At 44.1% G+C, this 22,093-nt stretch overlaps 1 long non-coding RNA gene across 1 annotated transcript; it reads right to left on the bottom strand.

Moving 5' to 3' along the window:
* Window positions 1-9,612: 9,612 nt before the first annotated feature.
* LOC309345612 lies at window positions 9,613-12,417 on the bottom strand. The gene is made up of 3 exons (XR_014158325.1): window positions 12,315-12,417; window positions 10,309-10,373; window positions 9,613-9,732 (listed from the first exon to the last, which is right to left on the bottom strand). It is a non-coding gene; the product is annotated as an uncharacterized lncRNA (long non-coding RNA).
* Between the last annotated feature and the right edge of the window lie 9,676 nt (window positions 12,418-22,093).

The raw sequence follows: 22,093 nt of genomic DNA, 5'->3' as shown, positions 1-22,093 counted from the left end.
AGCACGTTTTAAATGAAAAACAATTACAGACACAGGAATAAGGTGGTCTTGAAAACACACATTGTAGGTGTGAAAGGTCAGCATAAAGTGGTACATCCTCAGCATTCACTGAAAGTTGTGTAGTGATGAAGATACACAGCTGTTGAGAGGGATTTCCACAGCTTAGGGGTTGCCACAGAGAATGCCCTCTCCCACCACCACCCCAAACTTCTGAGGCATATTCCTATGTAACTCTGTGTAACCATTTGCGGATAAAGAGCCTCAAAGAAGCTGATTATTTATGACATTACTTATATAACACTGCCAATAAAGAAGTTTTACTTCACAAATATTTGAGGGGTTTGGTCAACAACAGGCGCAGTTCCTTTACTGCTTGATATCCAGTTTGCATCCCATTAATCACATCATGTGCCGTCCTAGGGCTATTGCCCACTTGCCCTTATTTTGAGAATACGAAGATAACTGATGTTGCCGTTAAAGACAACAACCCCTTTCTAGTTTTGTGAGCATCTCATTTCCCCAAAAATTCCATGGAGGGTTATACTACAGAAGCTTAAAACCTGGTTTGCTGTAGTATCAAGTCAGCGCCGCTTTAAAGTCAGTTGGCAAGCTCTGAACAGAACCCAACATCTTCCCAGAAATCATTAAAAAATAAAAAGATGGCGCCTTTGGAATCTCCCTTATGTTTGCCATCTTGATCAGAGCCAGTCAGGGATGGCTGGCAGAATCCCTCTTCCCTGCCATCCATCCCTGACTGGCTCCGAGGGCTGGAAGCAGAAGCAAACTCACACAGATCACATTTGGCTGCATCTAGGGGTTGAAAAGGCTCAGCAGCAGCAGCACTCTTAATTTATCCTCTTCTCTAGCATCGCTGGCCTGGGGAAGGTTCTCTTCAGCTTTCCCCTGTTCCCATCAAGCGCAGCACGCAGGGCTCCTGCTGGGCCCAAATCCCTTGATAGGGTTTCGCAGGCAGCACTTGAAGCCTCTCTTGTCAAGGAGGAGCTGATGCAGTATGGCATGTGGCAGGGCCGGGGACAAGCAGCTTTGATGGATAAGGTGCAGCAAAGGGGCCATTGGTACCCTGCAGTTCGCCTCTGTGCTTTTATGGCGCAAGCCTAACCCAGAATGTACAGCACATTCTAATCTCAAAGACGTCAGGGTAAAAGGGGAGAAACTCTTTCAAAGTCAGTGGAATGAAGCCAGATTTACAGGCTGTGTGTGTGTGTGTGTGTGTGTGTGTGTGTGTTACAGAACAAGAGCCAAAAAGCCGTGGCGGGGCGGGGGGGGGGGTGAGAGGGAAAGGGAGCGATAGAATAAAATCACTCTAACAAAGCATCCCTGGATATTAACCGTGATGACCTACTTCTGGATATTCGGTCAGTTCATTAGTGCTTATGGCCTGGGGCTCCTGTATGCTCTGTAAAAGGGAAGAATCTCTCCATCACATTTCAGCTTAAAAAATGAGCTATGCTAGAATTGTGAGCCTTATGTTTGATCAGTTGGCATATAGACGCCTTAATGTGAACGTCTCTCTTTCAACACATTTTTTTGGTCATAATTAATATATCACCAGAAAGAATAAATAAGAGAATCACTGGTCAGATAAAGCGGCGCAAAAGTAAGAAGGGCAATCTGGGGGACAGAGATGAGTTGCTGCCACCTCCTGATCCAGTGATGGCAAGTGATAATCCGCCCTCCTCCCCAACCCCCATCACCCTACAGATCTCTTTACACTCGCTACTTCTACACACTCTCTTTTTTCATTACACACACAAAAATTCAAAGGCTCTAGAAAGAAGGCTGCATGCCAAAGGCACAAATCCATTTTTTGGGGGGTGGGAAAGAATAGCAAAAAATAAAGAAGAGGGCTGAGGAGGAGGTAATTGCTTGTCTTGTGATGATAACATTGCTATGGTTATTGTGAGGTATAAAAAGGGAAATCAGCAAAACAACATGCATTTATTTTAAGATACACCATGGAACTTGGAGTCTCAGCTTCCTGCTGAAACACTCTGTCCCTCCATATCTCTCACACACCTGTGAATTGTGTTCTTTTATATATATATATATTATATATAATATAATATAATATTTTATATATATATATATATATATATATATATATATATATATATGCAGGTTTTGGTGTCCTCGGGTGTCTTCCCGTGTAAAAGTTGGGGTGTCTAGGCGACGTTTCGACGAGGTCTCACTCGTCATCTTCAGGCTGGTGCTTTCGGCTTCTTGTTACTGGAACAGAGCAGGATCTCAGTGTTTGAGTTCCTATAAATACTGTAGAGGGGGTGTGGTGTATAGCCTCCAATGTTCTGGGCAGAGAGGAAGTTCCCAGGCTAGTGTGCCTTTTCTTCTTTTGTTCCTTAATTACTTGAGAGATATCTTGAGTGATTTCTTGAGTGATATCCTGAGTACCACTTAGGTGGGTCATTAGGTGTGGATTAGTTGCTAAAGTCTTTGTGTCTTGACCTCTTGAACTTTGTGAAGAGTTTTCATGAGAAGATGGCTGTACTGTACTTAGTTGTGCTCTGGCTTGGCTTCGTGTATAGGGGCGAGCTGTGGTTTTGTGGCTTGTGTCAGCCAGATCTGTGTAGGGATTGCAGGGGGGTGCAGCATCCGGAGGTGCCACCATGGATTGGCTACTGGATGGTGTCTGTAATTCATCTGTGGAGAGGGTCTGGGTTTGGGTCTGGTGTGGTTGATTGGTGTTGGCGTTCTGTGTGCCTCTGGATCTGGTGTCAGTTTTTGTGGGGAGGGCTAATTTCCAGATGTCTGGCAAGCGGGATGTGTCGTCACGCTTGTTCATGTTGTGAGGGTGTTTCTCTATCTCGATGGCTTCCATGATTATTCTCTTGTGGTGATGTTCCGTGTTAAAGAGCAATTTGGAATCTGCAAAATTAATTTCGTGTCCTGTTTCTTTCATGTGTTGGAAAAGAGAGGAAGTTTTTTCTTCTTTTTTGACGGCATTCTTGTGTTCTGCGATACGTGCATTTATTCGTCTGTTTGTTTGTCCAATGTACGTGGATGGGCAGACTTTGCAGGGTATTTCATAGATCCCTTGGTTTTCCAACTGGATTTTATCCTTGGGGTTTCTGAGGATATTGGCTATTTTTTGGTTGGTGCAAAAGGCTGTTTTGATATTGTGTTTATGGAGGATTTTGCTAAGTTCAAGAGGTCAAGACACAAAGACTTTAGCAACTAATCCACACCTAATGACCCACCTAAGTGGTACTCAGGATATCACTCAAGAAATCACTCAAGATATCTCTCAAGTAATTAAGGAACAAAAGAAGAAAAGGCACACTAGCCTGGGAACTTCCTCTCTGCCCAGAACATTGGAGGCTATACACCACACCCCCTCTACAGTATTTATAGGAACTCAAACACTGAGATCCTGCTCTGTTCCAGTAACAAGAAGCCGAAAGCACCAGCCTGAAGATGACGAGTGAGACCTCGTCGAAACGTCGCCTAGACACCCCAACTTTTACACGGGAAGACACCCGAGGACACCAAAACCTGCATTCCTGTACCCGTGAAAATCTACGAAAGCAAATATCTTACCTCTACGGGGAGGAAACCTTCCAGCTGACAAGAACCTACGAGAAACTAGAAGTCCGAAGAGCCACCATCTTATGTGATCTCTTGTTCCTACGCAACTGCCGAGACAACAACTTAATTCCCACATGCTTCCAACTTAAATTCCATTCTAAAACCCCAGCCACCGAAAGGATCCTGAAACGAACTGAACTATCCCTAATCAGAAACGAACTACACAAGAAAAGATACCTACTAGACCAAACCAACAAAGATCTACTCACTCTTCACCTCAAACTCTGTAACAAAATCCACCCTGCACTCTGGGACAAATGCAAACAACTAGCCGTCTGGAGAGCTGAAACGGAGACCTCACATAAGACAGACACACACACCAACAAACTCCACAAACTAGAGAAACGCCAGAAGCCCAGCCACCCTCCACAGCAACCCATGAAACAAACAGTACATAACATATCAGACAGGATCCTCACCACAACTGAAACCAAAGTACTCTCCAAAGGTTTCAACTTTGCAGTCGCCCCGAGACGCATCCCCACGGAAAACATCATATGCGGAGTCGAAGCTAGCCTAGCCAAAATCAACCCAGATGAAGCCAATAAAATCAGACTTGAAGTCACCAACATCCTCTGCCCCAGCAAACCACCCAGAAGCAATTTACACAAAGAACAGAAAGCACTCACCAACCTGAGGAAAGACAACAACATAATCATTCTCCCAGCAGACAAAGGTAATGCCACAGTGGTGATGAACACATCGGACTACCAAGCAAAACTATCAAATCTACTCCAAGATCCTGCCTACAAACCTATAAAAACAGATCCCACCACCTACCTGGAAAAAACCACCAAATCCAAAATAAAAGCCTCTCCTATCAGTGAAGAAATCCAGCTAAGAATCATCCCCAGAGAAAAATCATCCAGATGCCCCAAACTCTACGGCCTCCCCAAGATACACAAAGAAGGAACACCACTCAGACCAATAGTCAGCTCCATAGGCTCACCTCTACAAAATCTCGCTAAATTTCTCGCCAAGCAACTTCAGCCCTATGCAGAATCCATCTCTTCACACGTACCAAACTCCTTCCAGTTCATAGAAACAATAAAGAAGCAAAACCTACATCCTAATGACCTACTTGTGAGCTTCGATGTTGTATCTCTCTTCACACAAGTGCCCATTAATGAAGCCTTGACAGCTATTCAAAACAAATACAATCCCCCCGAATACATCTTGGACCTGACCAACCACTGCCTAACCAACACGTACTTCATCCACAATGGACAAAGATACAAACAGATAGAAGGAGCACCTATGGGATCACCCCTCTCACCGGTCATCGCAAACCTGTACATGGAACACTTTGAAACCAATGCTTTAGACAAGTCAGAACACAAACCCAAACTTTGGCTCAGATATGTTGACGACACCTTTGTAATTTGGCCACACGGGAAGGAAAAACTGGATAGCTTCCTCACACATCTCAACAACTTACACCCCAAAATACAATTCACTATGGAAATAGAAGCCAACAACCAACTTCCCTTCCTTGACGTCCTAATCTACAAAAAACCTGATGGCTCCCTAGGACACACTATCTACCGGAAAAAAACACACACCAACCGCTACTTACATGCACAATCACACCACCACCCTGCACAAATAAACTCCGTAGCCAAGACTCTCATCTCCAGAACCAAACGCCTGGCTGACAAAGACCACTTGACAACTGAGTTACAGAATCTCTCAAACGTGTTAATTGCCAATGGATACCAGCAAAACAGGATTACGAAGCTAATCCAAAAGGAAACACCCCCCAAAAACCAAGACACAGAAGAAAACAATGGCATGGCCCTCCTTCCTTATATCAAGGGCACTACAGATAAAATTAGCAAAATCCTCCATAAACACAATATCAAAACAGCCTTTTGCACCAACCAAAAAATAGCCAATATCCTCAGAAACCCCAAGGATAAAATCCAGTTGGAAAACCAAGGGATCTATGAAATACCCTGCAAAGTCTGCCCATCCACGTACATTGGACAAACAAACAGACGAATAAATGCACGTATCGCAGAACACAAGAATGCCGTCAAAAAAGAAGAAAAAACTTCCTCTCTTTTCCAACACATGAAAGAAACAGGACACGAAATTAATTTTGCAGATTCCAAATTGCTCTTTAACACGGAACATCACCACAAGAGAATAATCATGGAAGCCATCGAGATAGAGAAACACCCTCACAACATGAACAAGCGTGACGACACATCCCGCTTGCCAGACATCTGGAAATTAGCCCTCCCCACAAAAACTGACACCAGATCCAGAGGCACACAGAACGCCAACACCAATCAACCACACCAGACCCAAACCCAGACCCTCTCCACAGATGAATTACAGACACCATCCAGTAGCCAATCCATGGTGGCACCTCCGGATGCTGCACCCCCCTGCAATCCCTACACAGATCTGGCTGACACAAGCCACAAAACCACAGCTCGCCCCTATACACGAAGCCAAGCCAGAGCACAACTAAGTACAGTACAGCCATCTTCTCATGAAAACTCTTCACAAAGTTCAAGAGGTCAAGACACAAAGACTTTAGCAACTAATACACACCTAATGACCCACCTAAGTGGTACTCAGGATATCACTCAAGAAATCACTCAAGATATCTCTCAAGTAATTAAGGAACAAAAGAAGAAAAGGCACACTAGCCTGGGAACTTCCTCTCTGCCCAGAACATTGGAGGCTATACACCACACCCCCTCTACAGTATTTATAGGAACTCAAACACTGAGATCCTGCTCTGTTCCAGTAACAAGAAGCCGAAAGCACCAGCCTGAAGATGACGAGTGAGACCTCGTCGAAACGTCGCCTAGACACCCCAACTTTTACACGGGAAGACACCCGAGGACACCAAAACCTGCATTCCTGTACCCGTGAAAATCTACGAAAGCATATATATATATATATATACTGTGTGTGTGTGTGTGTGTGTGCATATATATCACCCACATTAATGAATGATAGGTGTTTTGTATGAATTATTTTAATGATCCAATGTATTTATGTTTTTTAACTGTTGTAAGTAAGTCACATGTTGACCTTTGGGTAACAAGCAACTAAAAGGTCTAATCATAATATTTATTTGTCCCATAACATTTATATACTGCTTGATTGAGATCCCCCAAACACAATTTTGTGAGTATACACTGGCAAAGTACCGGTCCCATGTGCCTAGCCATCCCTGCTCTGGAGGGTTTATTCAGTGGAAGAGCATCCCTATCAGTAGGCAGCTTTTCCTCCACAGTTGGAGGGGGGAGGAAAGACAACATAATGTAAGAATGCAAAACAAATAACACTGTGCTCTGCTGATGTTCTCCAATTAGTGAGCTGACGCCCTAAAATAAAAGACATGCCCTGAAATAGAGGTTATTATTGGATATTGTTGTTCACAGTAGAACAATTTCACTGTGCTAGATGGAGCTGCTGATTGTTTGGTTTGATGACATGAAAAAAAACCACAAGGAGCTCATTAGCAAACCAGTTCATTCAATGATGAGCACATATAAGCCTACATATTGCCACACCTTTAACACAGAAGGGCATCGTTTCTTCCAGTGATGATACTTTCCTGCAATTTGGGAATGGAGCGAGCAAATGGTTTCCTACTTTCAGATAAATGTTTCTATTCTAGTAACTGGGAGTATGGAATCCATTCCACAGCAGAACAATGGTCTGAGCTTGTCAATCAAAGAAAAATAAAATAAAATCTCAGCAACTTTCAGTCGCAGATCCCATTTTATATTTCAGAGAGGAGGAAGAGATTTTAATAAGGGAGAAAGAATTAAATTCCACCCCTGAATTGCAAAAAGAAAGAAAACCAGTGCATTTTAAGAGCATCTGTTGTGATTATTTTTGTAGATCTAACAATAACAAGGGCATTATTACTAAAACAGGAGGGTCCATCTGCCTCCCCCCTTTTAAACAAGGGAACTTGTGCTCTTGGAGTGCATATTTATTGGTGGATGCCACCCCGGTCTCTGAGCCTTGCAAGATTCCAGGGCATGAAGATGGTGTCTTTAAGATATATGGTTTATTTACACATATACAACCTGAGCCTGTGATGGAGGGGTTCACGGCATTTATACTCCAAGATGGTCTTGCTTCTCCCATAGCCACAGGCTCAGATCCAAGCAGAAATCAGGCATGGCTCTCTGTGTGTGTGTCTTCCCATCCTGCTGGCCTGCTTCCAGCTTCCAGCTCACAAAAACTGCAAAACGATTATGGCACCTGATTCATAATAATGTATAGCACACCTGTGCTGCCTCTGTTTCCATTTCCAGCCTCCAAATCCCCCTCTCTTCTACTCTCCTTGCCCTCACTCTTTGTTTTCTCAGAGTTGACTCATAACTCAGTGTTCTTTGAAACTTGTCGTCACTGGGACAGTTACAAGGCAGACGGGACAAGAAATAAGGCCAGGGACCAAAATGCTACAGCAGATACAAGAGCCAAAACGATCAAGCTAGGGAAAGAGGCATTGAGGGGAGGCTTCTTGGTCTGTATTTATTTATTGGATTTATGAATCCGCTTCATCCAAAAGCAACCCAGGGCAATGTTCAGCAGAAGAGCAAATGACAAAACAAATAGATAAAACACATCCCAAAGCCCAATATATCTGTAAAATAACAAAATAATTAAAATACAGTATCACTTGCCACAGGATGCGGGTGGCACTGTGGTGTAAACCACTAAGCCTAGGGCTTGCCGATCAGAAGGTTGGCGGTTCGAATCCCCGCGACGGGGTGAGCTCCCGTTGCTCAGTCCCAGCTCCTGCCAACCTAGCAGTTTGAAAGCATGTCAAAGTGCAAGTAGATAAATAGGTAGGTAAATGGCGTTTCCGTGTGCTGCTCTGGTTTTGCCAGAAGCGGCTTAGTCATGTTGGCCACATGACCCAGAAAAACTGCCTGCAGACAAACGCCGGCTCCCTCGGCCTATAGGGCAAGATGAGCGCACCAACCCCAGAGTCGTTCACGACTGGACTTAACTGTCAGGGGTCCTTTACCTTTACTTTTTTAATCACTTGCTACTATTTGCATTTAATCATAGAACCACATAATTGTAGAGTTGGAAGGGACCCCGAGAGGCATCTAGTCCAACCCCCTGCAGTGGAAGAATCTCAACTAAAGCATCCATGACAGATGGCCATCCAACCTCTGGCAAAAAACCTACAAGGAGGGGGTTTAGGCAACAAAATATCAGCATGAGTAAACAAGAGCACCTTCAGCTGACAACTGGAGGCAAACAAGGAGGGCAAATGTAATTTCAGTAATGAAGGCATTCCAGAGTCAGGGTGTCACCACAAAGAAGACACTGCTAGGAGTCCATGAACTGTGAATGCTAGAGGGGAACAGAAACAGAGCCTTCTCCCCACTAATTTTTGGAATTGAGTCAGCTGAGAGTGGAGCAGGCACGTACCTCACAGGATTGTTGTGAGGATAAAATGGGGAGAGGAAGAACCATGTACACCACTTTAGCTCCTTGGAGGAAAGGTAAATATGAATGTACTAAGTTAATAATTGTAAGCCTGCTCCCATATGATCCTCACGAGGTATTAAAATAATCTGCAGCAGCCTTAGTCTTGGTGCAGTGGGAAGCTAATCAGAAACAGGGACTTTTTTGTGGTGGCACCCAGACCATGCATGGAATGCCTTTCCCAAGCACTGGGTTCGCTTCCTCGCTCCTCCACATGCAGCTGCTGGGCGACCTTGGGCTAGTCACACTTCTCTCTGAAGTCTCTCAGCCTCACTCACCTCACAGAGTGTTTGTTGTGGGGGAGGAAGGGAAAGGAGATTGTTAGCCACTTTGAGACTCCTTAGGGTAGTGATAAAGCGGGATATCAAATCCAAACACTTCATCTTCTTCTTCTTCATTGGACAACCCACATTACTGGCTTTTAGATGTCTAGTTTAAAACTTTATGTATTTTTCTCAACATTTTGAATTTGTGTTGGCAGCACTTATAACTTTTGATTGCTTTTACTCACTTTTCTTTTATCGATTATTGTGGTTTGATTTGATCTTGACATACCGTTTTACAGAACTCTGATTGTAATCAGCCTTGGGAGCCAGGAATGGCAGAATGGCAGGGTGTAATGACTTAATTCTGTAATAAATAAGAGGACAAAGTCAGGCTGGCAAATGAAGACTGGGAGAATTTGCTTTTTTAAAAAAAGTATTTAAATAAAAGCACAAAACTTGGCACATCCAGTATGCTTCCTCCCAATTCTTGTTTTTAAACAGAGATAGGCCTCCAAAAGTCAATTTGCGGTTCCTCTGATGTGCCACTCCTTTTTTGATGTTTGGTCCTGTCTTGTGATCACTGTGTCTGAAATGCAGCCTGCCAGCATGAATTCCTCATTAGCCAAGGGAAAGGAAATCTCACTTGCTGGGCTAAACAATAGTTTGTGCAACATGCTGTTCAGAATCTACAGTCCTGGGATAGAACAGGCCTTCCCTCTTTACGCCAGAATCCACAGGCCCCTTGTCTCTGATCTGACACCTGGAAGCAAACAGCATGTTCCTCTGGAATAGACTGGCTGACTCATGGGAGCGATAGGTATTATATACCATATTCCACAATATTGATGAAGTAATAAACCTTAATGGCAGACGTTTCACGGGCTTGCTGGTCAGCCTTGAGTTTAACAATGCATCTAATAAGTTCAAACTGTGTACTTACCAATCTCATCGAGTGATGCGAGATTCCTGGGTTGCAGGCGTGCCTTAACCCAGGGTCTGTACTTCCTTTTGAACAAATGAAGCACAGTGGAGATACTGGTGTCTTTAGGATCTATGGTTTATTTACACATATATGCAACCTGACCTTAGGTGGGGAGGGGCTCATAGCTCTGGCATCTAAAAAAGGTCCCTGCTTCTTTTTGTGATAAATATATTTTTTATTGATTTTCCAATATTGTTCCAATAACAGCCTCATTATAACAATGCCAATTTTATCCAGTTATTAAAACCAATTATTTATATACTGAATTATACACTTTAAGTGACTTCCTCACATGCTAGTTTTGATGGGTTCCTCTTTGTTTTTTATTTTTATTTTCTGCGTTCCAAAATCTTAATAATTTCAATTACATTCCCTTCAAGATAGTATTCCCTTATATACCACCGACCATAACATCCTTCTGGACCGTCTTGAGGGGCTGGGAGCTGGGGGCACTGTCATACAGTGGTTCCGCTCCTTCCTCCTGGGCCATGTTCAGAAAGTGGTGGTGGGGGATGAGTGTTCAGACCCCTGGGCTCTCACTTGTGGGGTGCCTCAGGGTTCTGTCCTCCCCCCCATGCTTTTCAACATTTACATGCAGCCACTGGGAGAGATCATCAGGAGGTTTGGGCTGGGTGTTCATCAGTATGCGGATGATACCCAGCTCTACCTCTCTTTTAAATCATAACCAGTGAAGGCGGTGAAGGTCCTGTGTGAGTGTCTGGAAGCGGTTGGAGGATGGATGGTGGCTAACAGATTGAGGTTGAATCCTGACAAGACAGAAGTACTGTTTTGGGGGGACAGGAGGCGGGCAGGTGTGGAGGATTCCCTGGTCTTGAATGGGGTAACTGTGCCCCTGAAGGACCAGGTGCGCAGCCTGGGAGTCATTTTGGACTCACAGCTGTCCATGGAGGCACAGGTCAAATCTGTATCCAGGGCAGCTGTTTACCAGCTCCATCTGGTATGTAGACTGAGACCCTATCTGCCTGCAGACTCTCTCGCCAGAGTGGTACATGCTCTGGTTATCTCCCGCTTGGACTACTGCAATGCGCTCTACGTGGGGCTACCTTTGAAGGTGACCCGGAAACTACAACTAATCCAGAATGCGGCAGCTAGACTGGTGACTGGGAGCGGCCGCCGAGACCATATAACACCGGTCTTGAAAGACTGACATTGGCTCCCAGTACGTTTCCGAGCACAATTCAAAGTGTTGGTGCTGACCTTTAAAGCCCTAAACGGCCTCGGTCCAGTATATCTGAAGGAGCGTCTCCTCCCCCATCGTTCTGCCCGGACACTGAGGTCCAGCTCCGCGGGGCTTCTGGCGGTTCCCTCACTGCAAGAGGCCAAGTTACAGGGAACGAGGCAGAGGGCCTTCTTGGTAGTGGCGCCCGCCATGTGGAACACCCTCCCATCAGATGTCAAAGAGATAAACATCTACCTGACATTCAGAAGACATCTGAAGGCAGCCCTGTTCAGGGAAGTTTTTAATATGTGACATTTTAGTGTATCTTTCATCTTTGTTGGAAGCCGCCCAGAGTGGCTGCGGAAACCCAGCCAGATGGACGGGGTACAAATAATAAATTATTATTATTATTTATTATAACAGCTACAATCTTTTGGTTTCAATTTGTGTTGATATATTAAGTAATTTATAACGTTTCAAATGAGCTAGTCTGTGATCATTGTTCTTTCCTGCGTGTGGTAATTCCCCCCCAAGATGTTGTCCCAACCATATATGGTGTTATGTACTTCATTCTTCCAACTATTAATATTCCCCATCATGATTCGGAGGAAGTGGTTGTCTCATAGTTTTTACAAAAGCCTCTGCATCACTTTGTCCTGTGATTCAAGAGTTTGCTAGAGACCCCTCTGTTTCAACGAATAAACTGTCCTTGTCATCCCCCCCCCCAACCTAGGAAGAGCGGTCTGATTCCAAACTGCCAATGATTAATAAGAAAACCTCTGACCTTGCAGTTGGCAGACTCCTTTCCTCCTTTCAGCTGAAAAAATTATAGTCAGTTATCTTTCCAGTTAGATTACATTCCAAATTGTTTCAGTCTCTTTCACATTCCTTTGAAAATAACGTAGAGTGGGGGTGGTTTCATTCTATATTCTAACACAGTCATTTCAAAGGGTGAAACTCTCCCCCCCCCCATTACATTCATCTCTCTTACACAGTTCCAGTTTGATGTTAAATTTCATGTTATTAATCCATTTTCTTCCACCTTCACTTTTTATATTATGTTTTAACCTTGCATTCTTAGGAGGGTTGCCCAATCAGAAATGTAAAAGAAAAACTTTGAAAAACAACCACAGGCTCTCCCCCCACCCCACCCCGTCTCTGGCACCGAATGAAACTTTATCTCAATTCCAACCTTTAAATCCTTGTAGCTGAGATGTTCCGCAATTTGTTGTCTCATTGCCTCCAGGGAATTGAGTGCCAAACCTCAGGGCAATCTGCAGGTGAGTGCCCATTCCTCTCCCACCCAGAGAGGGATTCAAAGAATGAGCCCCCCCCCCGATCATTCTTTGTTTATCTTCATCTGTTTCTCTCCCTGTCTCGAGGGTGCAGGCAGAAACAGGAAGCCAAAAGGTCCCTGTTTCTTCCATAGCTGTAGCCTTGCACTCAAATGGACAGCAAGCATCATGACCTGCCCCATCTCCCGCTTATTCCAACCCACTGCTCTAAACCTTAACCCTTTTAATCCTCTGAAGAAGGAAGCCTATTCAATTTGCACTTTTCACGCTAACCCCTTGGAGGCTCTGAAATTCATAATTGTTTATCTCCCCAACCTAGCCCCAACTATCATCTCAAGGAAGGTTGCCTGACTTAACCTAAAATAGGGTTACCATATTCCCCAAAGTGAAAATCTGGACATGGTTGTTGAGCTTTTGGGGGGAACATCTCCCCCCCTCAAAAAAAGTTTGGGGACTTTTGGATTTTCAAAGCATTTATTTTTTAAAAATGTGCCCTACTTGCTGTACATCTGGGTTTCTCTGGACATTTTGCCAATGCAGGAAAAATCCACCCTGACACCATTTTCTAAGCTCGATTCCTGGACGCATCGTAGCCCTAACCTAACTTGTTAATTTCCTAAGATGAATTGTAGTGGTGGTGATGTATTTAATTTATGAATTGCTTCCCTTGAGGCATCTTGAAGTGATTTACAATATAACAAAAACATGCACCAAAAAGTTTATTTTTTTATACACACACACGCAGGAGCGGGGGCGGAGACAAAGAGTTTAAAACAACAATAGCACAAAGCTGTTGCACCCAGTGTTGTTTAGCCTCTGTACTGTTTTGAAATTGTCTTTATGTATGCAATTGTTTGTTTTTTTAAAAAAAATGGAATTGTTTTTATTGTTGATGTTTTTACCACAAAAGCACTTTGAAATATTTTACATGAAGCGATTAATTTGTGGAATCACTGAGCGTGCTTCTCGCAAAACTCTTAAAAGTACAGACAACTCGCTGCTCCTCTGTCTTAAGATATCCTAACACTGTGGCATAGCCAATGTCAGCCTAGTCAACTTTCTGGGAAGTACATAGATTACAATTTCCTGTCAGCTTGTTTTTGTTGGATAATTTTAAATATATTTTAAATAGGTTTCAGCTGCCCTAAGTATTGCCACGGTAACAAAAAGGGAAGATACAATTTTTTCAAATAAAACCCCAGCAAGAACTACATTTGGGAAATGAGGGTTGCTGTTTTTTAAAATGTACAACAGTTCTGCTCTCCCCTTTTGCACCTGGTTGCCCTTAGCAACAATGAGTTCCAAAATACAACACAGCTATCCAAGGGCTGTGATCTCCTTTCACCATCGAGTACAGGAGCTTCTTGAGAGCCTGGATTCCAGTGTTCAGTTTTTAGTGAGTTGTCTGCCTCTTGTAAAGACTTAGAATATTCCACTCCTGGGAGCTCCATTTGATTAGGTAGTGAAAACAGTGTAATTAGACAGATCTCTGTGCCAGGAGGGTATAGATAATTCTGCATGCTCTGCGCAGTCTTGCAGAGCGAACATCTACATCCACTGGGAAGCCAGTTCCTCTTACGCCTTTTATTCATAAAAAAAAGGACTTGTGTAAAGAACTCGTAAAATATTTGCAGAACAAAATAGCATCCGTTTGAGTCATTAGCATAGCTCTACGCAGTTCTGTTAGCAGTTAGCAAAGCGTACATTTGTGTATTAAAAAGAAATAGTTTTTTAAAAAGTAAAAATATTAAAATAATGCATCTTAAATATTGCATGTTTGAGCACAGAATACAGGCCTGTTTTCAAAACTGGCCTTTCAATATTTCATTCCTTCCCTTTCCTCCCTCATTTCACTTCTTCCATGCTAGAATGACCTGTCTCATTGACTGAATGGAAATTTACAGAAGCATTTACAGCAGTGGCCTCAATTAAATAGGCACTTAGTCTTTCTTTAAAACTGAACTTTAACAGAAATCTAATTTACATAACAAGCACTCAGATCCTATTATGAGGCAAATGGAAACACAGTGTTGTATTTTATCCTTTCCAGCTGACAAACGGAAACAGAGCTCTGTTGAAAAGCACCTGCCCCACCTACTCATTATGACAGAATTTTTTTGGGGGGGAGGGGGACAGCAATTTGTACATATTTTTGCAGTGTGTCACAAATGCACACATTTGCCTTGATCTTGGGGAACGCAGGAAGAGCAGGAAAGGGTGAAAGCCAAAGGCAGTGCCTGGTGCAGAGGGGTTATCTTCACTCAAGACCTGAAAACCTCATCATCAGAGGAAATATTATGGCTGGAACACAGTCTTGAGACAGATGAATTCTGTCTGGAACATCTCAGGAAGCACGGCCAGCCCTACTGTTAGGCAGAGTGAAGCAGCTGCCTCTGAGCAGCAGGTGAGGAGCAGTGGTGAGGTGCTGGGGGGACAGCACTGTGTGTGCTAGATAGGCCTACCTTTTGACCCTTAAACTGGCCTGATGCTACCTGTTGCAATGAAGGAAACCTCCAACATTCAGGTGCTAGTCCAATCAACTTCTGGATGCAGAATTGTGGGGGTGCTGTCCATCCCAGGCAGAAAAATGTTTTGCTGCCTCTGAGGCAGCAGTGGGAAGAAGAAGAAGAAGAGTTTGGATTTGATATCCCGCCTTTCACTCCCTTTAAGGAGTCTCAAAGCGGCTAACATTCTCCTTTCCCTTCCTCCCTGACAACAAACACTCTGTGAGGTGAGTGGGGCTGAGAGACTTCAAAGAAGTGTGACTGGCCCAAGGTCACCCAGCAGCTGCATGTGGAGGAGCGGAGACGCGAACCTGGTTCCCCAGATTACGAGACTACCGCTCTTAACCACTACACCACACTGGCTGTATGTCTTGCTGCTGCTCTCTAGGTAGATAGGAAGGGGCAAGGCGGCAGCGAGATTGGCGTGGCGCAAACACAACAATGGAGGTAATCAGGTGCTCTTGCTGGGACATTTGCGCCACATCAGCCTCCCTGCTGCCTTACCTCTCTATTTCCTGGTAAGCAGCAGTGGTTTGACTGCCGAGAGATCACGTGAGTGAGACAACACCCCTCCTCACCATCCATTACTGCTCTGAGGAACCATCTTGTGTAGACATCTGCAGATGATGATGGAAGGGAAGTACCAAAAAACTCCACCAGCCCCCAGGAAAGCTTTCTGCATCACTAGCCCCCAGGAATGCAACTCTGATGACATTATTGGGAGCATGTGAGAACTCTCTTAGCTCATAGAATCCAACCATCAGCACACACAGTTCCCAGATACAACCAAGGATACATGAGGAGACTTAGCAATGTTCCTGGAACTCATACCTTACAACTCCTACTTGAACCTGGGAAGCAGGGCCCCTGCAACAGCATTTTCAGGCATGATAAGCTCTTGACAAGTGAAGGAAGGACATCATTCCTCCTGCATTTATTGCCCCACTCATTTTAGTGCACTTCAACTTGAGATCTTGTGATGAAGGACAGTATATTATTATTATTAATAATCATCATAATAATAATAACTTCCAAGTGCTTCACAAATACCTTTACAATAACCCTTTAAGATGGGCCAGTCATCTCCTCATATAACAGATACCAGGGCCTGAGAACATCATTGTCTAAGGCAGGGATGGGGAACTTTTATCAATGTTTGTCAGCCTGAGGGCCATATTCTCTCATAGAGAACCTTCCTAGGGCCACATGCCATTGGTGGACGGGGCTTGGGGCAAAAACGGGTAAGGCATTGGATGTGACTCTTAGCTTTGTACAGTGGGCTATATTCTAGCCCAGAGCTTTCCAAACTGTGTGTCGTGACACGTTAGTGTGTCGGCTGCAGTGTGTAGGTGTGTCACATGAACGCTCTTCCTGGGGCTGGAAAGGGTTAGTTTAACCTTGAAAAGTTTGGAAAGCTCTGCCTAGCCAAACAGAAGTCAGAGGTTTTTATAGCCACACTCCTGCCATATGTACATTTCTCTCCATCAATGCAAGCAAGAGGCTTTATCACAGTTCAAGGACACGTTCCAGCTGGGCAAAAAAAACTGAGGGACATGTGGAGCAGGAGGACCAGTAATGGATGCCGCCTGGGGAGGAATGTGACTTTAAAAGCCATGCTTCCCCACAAAGAATCCTGGAAAGTGTAGTTTGTTAAGGATGCTGAGAGTTGTTAAGAAACCCCTATTCCCCACACAGAGCTACAATTCCCAATGTGGTTTAACAGTCAATGCCATTTCTCAGGGAACTTTAGAAGCTGTAGCTCTGTGAGGGGAATAGGGGTCTCCTAACAACTCTCAGCACTATTAACAACCTACAGGGATTACCGTATTTTTGGCTCTATAAGACTCACTTTTTCCCTCCTAAAAAGTGAGGGGAAATGTGTGTGTGTCTTATGGAGCGAATGCAGGCTGCACAGCTATCCCAGAAGCCAGAACAGCAAGAGGGATTGCTGCTTTCACTGCGCAGCGATCCCTCTTGCTGTTCTGGCTTCTGAGATTCAGAATATTTTTTTTCTTGTTTTCCTCCTCCAAAAACTAGGTGCGTCTTGTGGTCTGGTGCGTCTTATAGAGCAAAAAATACGGTATATCTGATAGTTGCTGTAATTATTGCTTATCTGATTTCAGTGCTTATCACTTCTTTCCAATCCTATGCTGTACCAATGACACATGAGAGCTCTGTGGCTGATTTGTTATTATTCTTTACTGTACGGGAACTTGCAAAATAAAATTATTAACATAATAGTAACTTCTTCCTTTTTTTACTGATGCTTATAAGTGTAATAGGGACGCGGTTGGCGCTGTGGGTTAAACCACAGAGCCTGGGATTTGCCAATAAGAAGGTCGGCGGTTCGAATCCCCGCAACGGGGTGAGCTCCCGTTGCTCGGTCCCTGCTCCTGCCAACCTAGCAGTTCGAAAGCACGTCAAAGTGCTAGTAAATACGGTACATAGGTACCGCTCCGGTGGGAGTGTAAACAGTGTTTCCATGCACTGCTCTGGTTCGCCAGAAGCGGCTTAGTCATGCTTGCCCCATGACCCGGAAGCTGTACACCGGCTCCCTCAGCCAATAAAGTGAGATGAGCGCCGCAACCCCAGAGTCAGCCATGACTGGACCTAATGGTCAGGGGTCCCTTTACCTTTACCTTATAGGTGTAGTAAGTGTATGTAAATGGCTTGGTGGGGTGCACTTGAAGAGAGGCTTATGATTACCTTAAAAAAAAGATATATTCCTTAAACTGCTGATTTTAGATTAGAAGTTTCCCCCACACCTAAGTTGCCTCGAGCCTGACAGTAAATAGCTTTCAGTGACTAAAATAAGAGAAGAGGTTGGTTGAGGACACAATCTTCAAAGTGGAACTGAGTTCAGATTCTTGAAAAGGGTTCTGATTCCGCTACTCCTACCCAGCTCCTCCTTGCCATGACATGCAGCTTTCTGAACTAATTTAAAGTTAATAAATTTAGTTTAGTCCTCTGTTTCTCTTTATGTAAATTAATTTGTTGATGCTGCAGGGGAGGTTTGGGGGCCATTATATTTTTTTTGTACCCTTAGGTTTGTATACATGGAAATTAGCATCCCAGGGTTTATTTACAATCCTGTAACACATTAGCTAAAGATAAAATGATTACACTCAGACTTGTTTAATCCATGCTTGGTAAATATGTTTAGCTGATCCCTTAAATGCGGGTATTGAAAGACTATGAGCAGTGAAGTATTTCCGTGTGAAAACAGGACTCGCAGACCAAGGCTGGCTATGACCTTTTGCTGGTAGAGGTGATGGAGAAGATGGGTTTGTTTCCCTCCTTATTCCATGCACAGGTCAACTGGACTGGCAACTGAATCCCACTCCAACACAGCAATTGGGATAGTGTCCTTCATGGTGCCTGAGGCAGCACCTGAGGCTGTGCGCAATCCCCAGCCCAGCCCACCTGATTCGGGGCCTAATCTGGTGTTCTGGAGTGGCCCCAATACAATCCAGGACTGAGTTGGATCTGGGCCCTGAACAGCCCTGCGGGTAAACAGTCATGGGGTGGGGAGAAGGAGACACAGACGTAGGGTGCATCTCTCTCCTCACAGTGAGTACACCTCCCCGCTTTAGACAGCCTTAGATCAGTCTGGGTGGACCATATTTGACCCAGATTTGAATCCAGGGCCAAATTTTGTGCACAGTGCTTCTGTTTAAGGGGCACAGGGCAGGGTGCATGGCCTACACAGTGGAAACAGCCAGGGCTTCTGCCACTGCCCGCTAGCATTTGCCACCTGAGGTGGCCATATCACTCTGTCTAATGACAGAGCTGGCCCCTTTGCCACCCACAGGGGCAACAGATGCCTGGTCTAGGCATGGAAAATGGAGAAATCATGTTTTTCAGTGGGGGGTTTTTAAGAAACCATTGTGATATCTGTCAGTACTGTTGCCACACTTGTTGGAGTCCAGTAACTTTTGGATGGCAACAGGGTCTCCGCCCCTGATGCAGACACCCCTGCGATAGGTTGAGAAGATGGTTAGGGGTACAGAAGACTAGTCCTATGGGGAGATCACCATTTGGAAATATATGGCAGAGGACAGGACTAGACTGAACAAGCTCAAGTTATAGGAGGTAGATTTCACCAGAACATTAAGATAAACATTTGAGCAGTTCAGCAATGCAACCAATTTCGTAGGGTTGGTGAACTGCAAACAGAGATGCTGGGCAGCCATACATGGGAATGCTCTGACTCTGGGTTTCCTGCAGTAGATAGTTGCATTAGATGACCTAGAAGATACATCTTCAACTCCATGGTTCTATGAATCTGGCTTTAAAAAATGTGCCTAGGTTGTGTATGCACCACACATTCAGAGCACCTGACTTCCTCCAAAGGGGGAAGAAAATTATGGGACAAAGAATCCTCAGAACATACATTAACCAAAGACAGCCTCTTCCTTAGCTGCAGTAGTAGCCTGAGACTCTGCCTCTCCTTAGTTCTGCTGTGTAGCAAAAGGATTAAATCTAATTAAACACCAGAGACAACATAAGAACCAGTGATCAGCAGCAAGAGCCTTTTTGTAGATGACATTCAAGATGAAAAGTAACAAACTTGGGCATAAGGGAAATACCATTAAAGGAGGAATTATGTGCTTACAAATTAGCTAGAAGGTATACTGGGCCTTTGCCTGGGGGCATCCAAGATGCAGAACTCTGTGGGTATGTTATAACATCATATTTGTCTTCTCCTTTCGGTAAGGTCCATTACTTAAGTACCCTTAAGTGCCTTATTATGGAATACAGAAAGAGAGAAAGAAGCTCTTGATTGCTTCTCTAGCCTGATGAATCTCCTTAGAGATGGAGTTCCACAGAATTGCTCCCACCCTGTACAGAGGCCCTCCAGGTTTTCAATGGAACACATTGCAGATATTTAAGCAGAGGCTGGAAGGCCATCCATCAGGGATGCAGTAGCTACATCCTGCATTGCCGATCCTGCATTGAACATGGGGCTTGGACTGGATGACCTCCGAGATCTCTTCCAACTCTATGATCCCATGATTCTAGATAGTCCCCCTCCAGCTCTATGATTCAATTTGTCTGCCATGATAACATAATGGAGCGATTGTTTCTGTAACAATCTTTAATCACCATGTTCCAGAACATTAAGCTTTTCACCCTCTGTTGCTGTGGTAACTATGTATTTATATATATATATATATATATATATATATATATATATATATATATATATATGGCTAAGTAGCAGTGCCCAAGGTGTGGGGGCTCACATAGGGGGTGCAATTTGGGCTGGTTTCCAGCACACTCTATCAAGACATATATATATCTTCTTCGGGAAGCCATTTATAGACACTGTTAAGCAGTGTTATTTTTCTAGAAAAGAGGTGTCGGAACTCACCATGATGCCTGTGGGATGCTGTACCTTGAAAACTAGAATACGTTGGTGGCCCTTTGTGTTGGCATCCTACTTTTGCTGTTAAGCCACTGTGGGGCTCATGGAAGATAAGGAGCTGCCTTAGGTCACAACCACTTCGTACATTTAAAGCACTCATGGCTTCCCCCAAAGAACCCTGGGAAATGTAGTTTATTAAAGGCACTGAACTCACAGATGTACAATTCCCAGCACTCTTAACAAACCACAGTTCCCAGGATCCCCCAGGTGTTATAAGAGTGCTTTCAAGGTATGGTGTGTTTGTACTGAGGCAGACCATTGGTCCATTTAGCGCAGTATTGTCTAGAGTAGACTGAGTTTCCTCTAGCCCTTTGAGGAACATGGGACTTTCTACATGCAAAGCAAATGTTCTACCACTGAAGTGCAGCTTGAAAAGGCAATCCTGTACACACTCACTGAATAAATATGCCCAGGACTGCAATGCAAGCACCATAAACACGAGTTTCCCATAGCAATATACTACCAAGGCAGCTATCTATTTGCCAGCTTAACAAAATAAAGGTGGCATGAGTCATATGGGAAAAAATGTTTTTTACAACCCATTGGGTGCTTGGCATTAAGAGAATTACTACACAATATATTGAGTGACAGCTCTCTTAACTGTAGGTGTGCTTATCTGAGTTGTGCCGTTGATAGTAAACTTTATTATTTCCCCCCAGGATTGTTGGAATGCCCCACCTTGACGGCGACCTGCACCTGAGAGACTTTCCTCTCAGATCAAGCAGTAGAAGAAGAAGGCTGATTTGAACTTTACTCCTTTAAACTGAAATGAATCAAATAACCCTAGCTGCATAATATGTACCTTTTGCTTTTGAGTCATGTTTTAAGGAACCTTGGCTGGAAGCACACCAAGGGTTGTTCAGTGAGGACACCAAGGGTTGTTGGCTGACAAAAGACCATTTCCCCCTTAGTACTAGTTGTCTAGTTGTAGAACAGAATTATAGAGTTTGAAGGGATCTCAAAAGCCATCTAGTTCAATTATTTGCTAACAGTTCCAGCCTACGACCCAGGAGGGTTGGCGTATAAGTCTGTTGCTGCAGAGTCCTGGGCCACATTGAAGACACTCTTTTGTGGGCCACAGCAGATTGTCAGATCAGATGCACGAAGTTGTCACCTAAATGGGAGGGTACATGTGCCTGAGTAGGGGTGGTGAAATATACTCGGAGTCGAGTGTGGATTTCATGCTCTTTATTCAGCTCATAGTAGTGAGGAATGAAAGTTTCCTAAAAATATCTGCTTTATATACATTATTTACACAATGGGTCGCACGTGATTGGCTAATTCTGGGATTCTCCTGTAGGCCAATCAGGTTGCGGATTCAATTCCACCTGGAGCT

The sequence above is a fragment of the Podarcis erhardii genome (genome assembly GCF_964252035.2).
Source record: "Podarcis erhardii genome assembly, chromosome: 1".
Lineage (NCBI taxonomy): Eukaryota > Metazoa > Chordata > Lepidosauria > Squamata > Lacertidae > Podarcis > Podarcis erhardii.
This window is presented reverse-complemented; position numbering and strand designations above follow the sequence as displayed.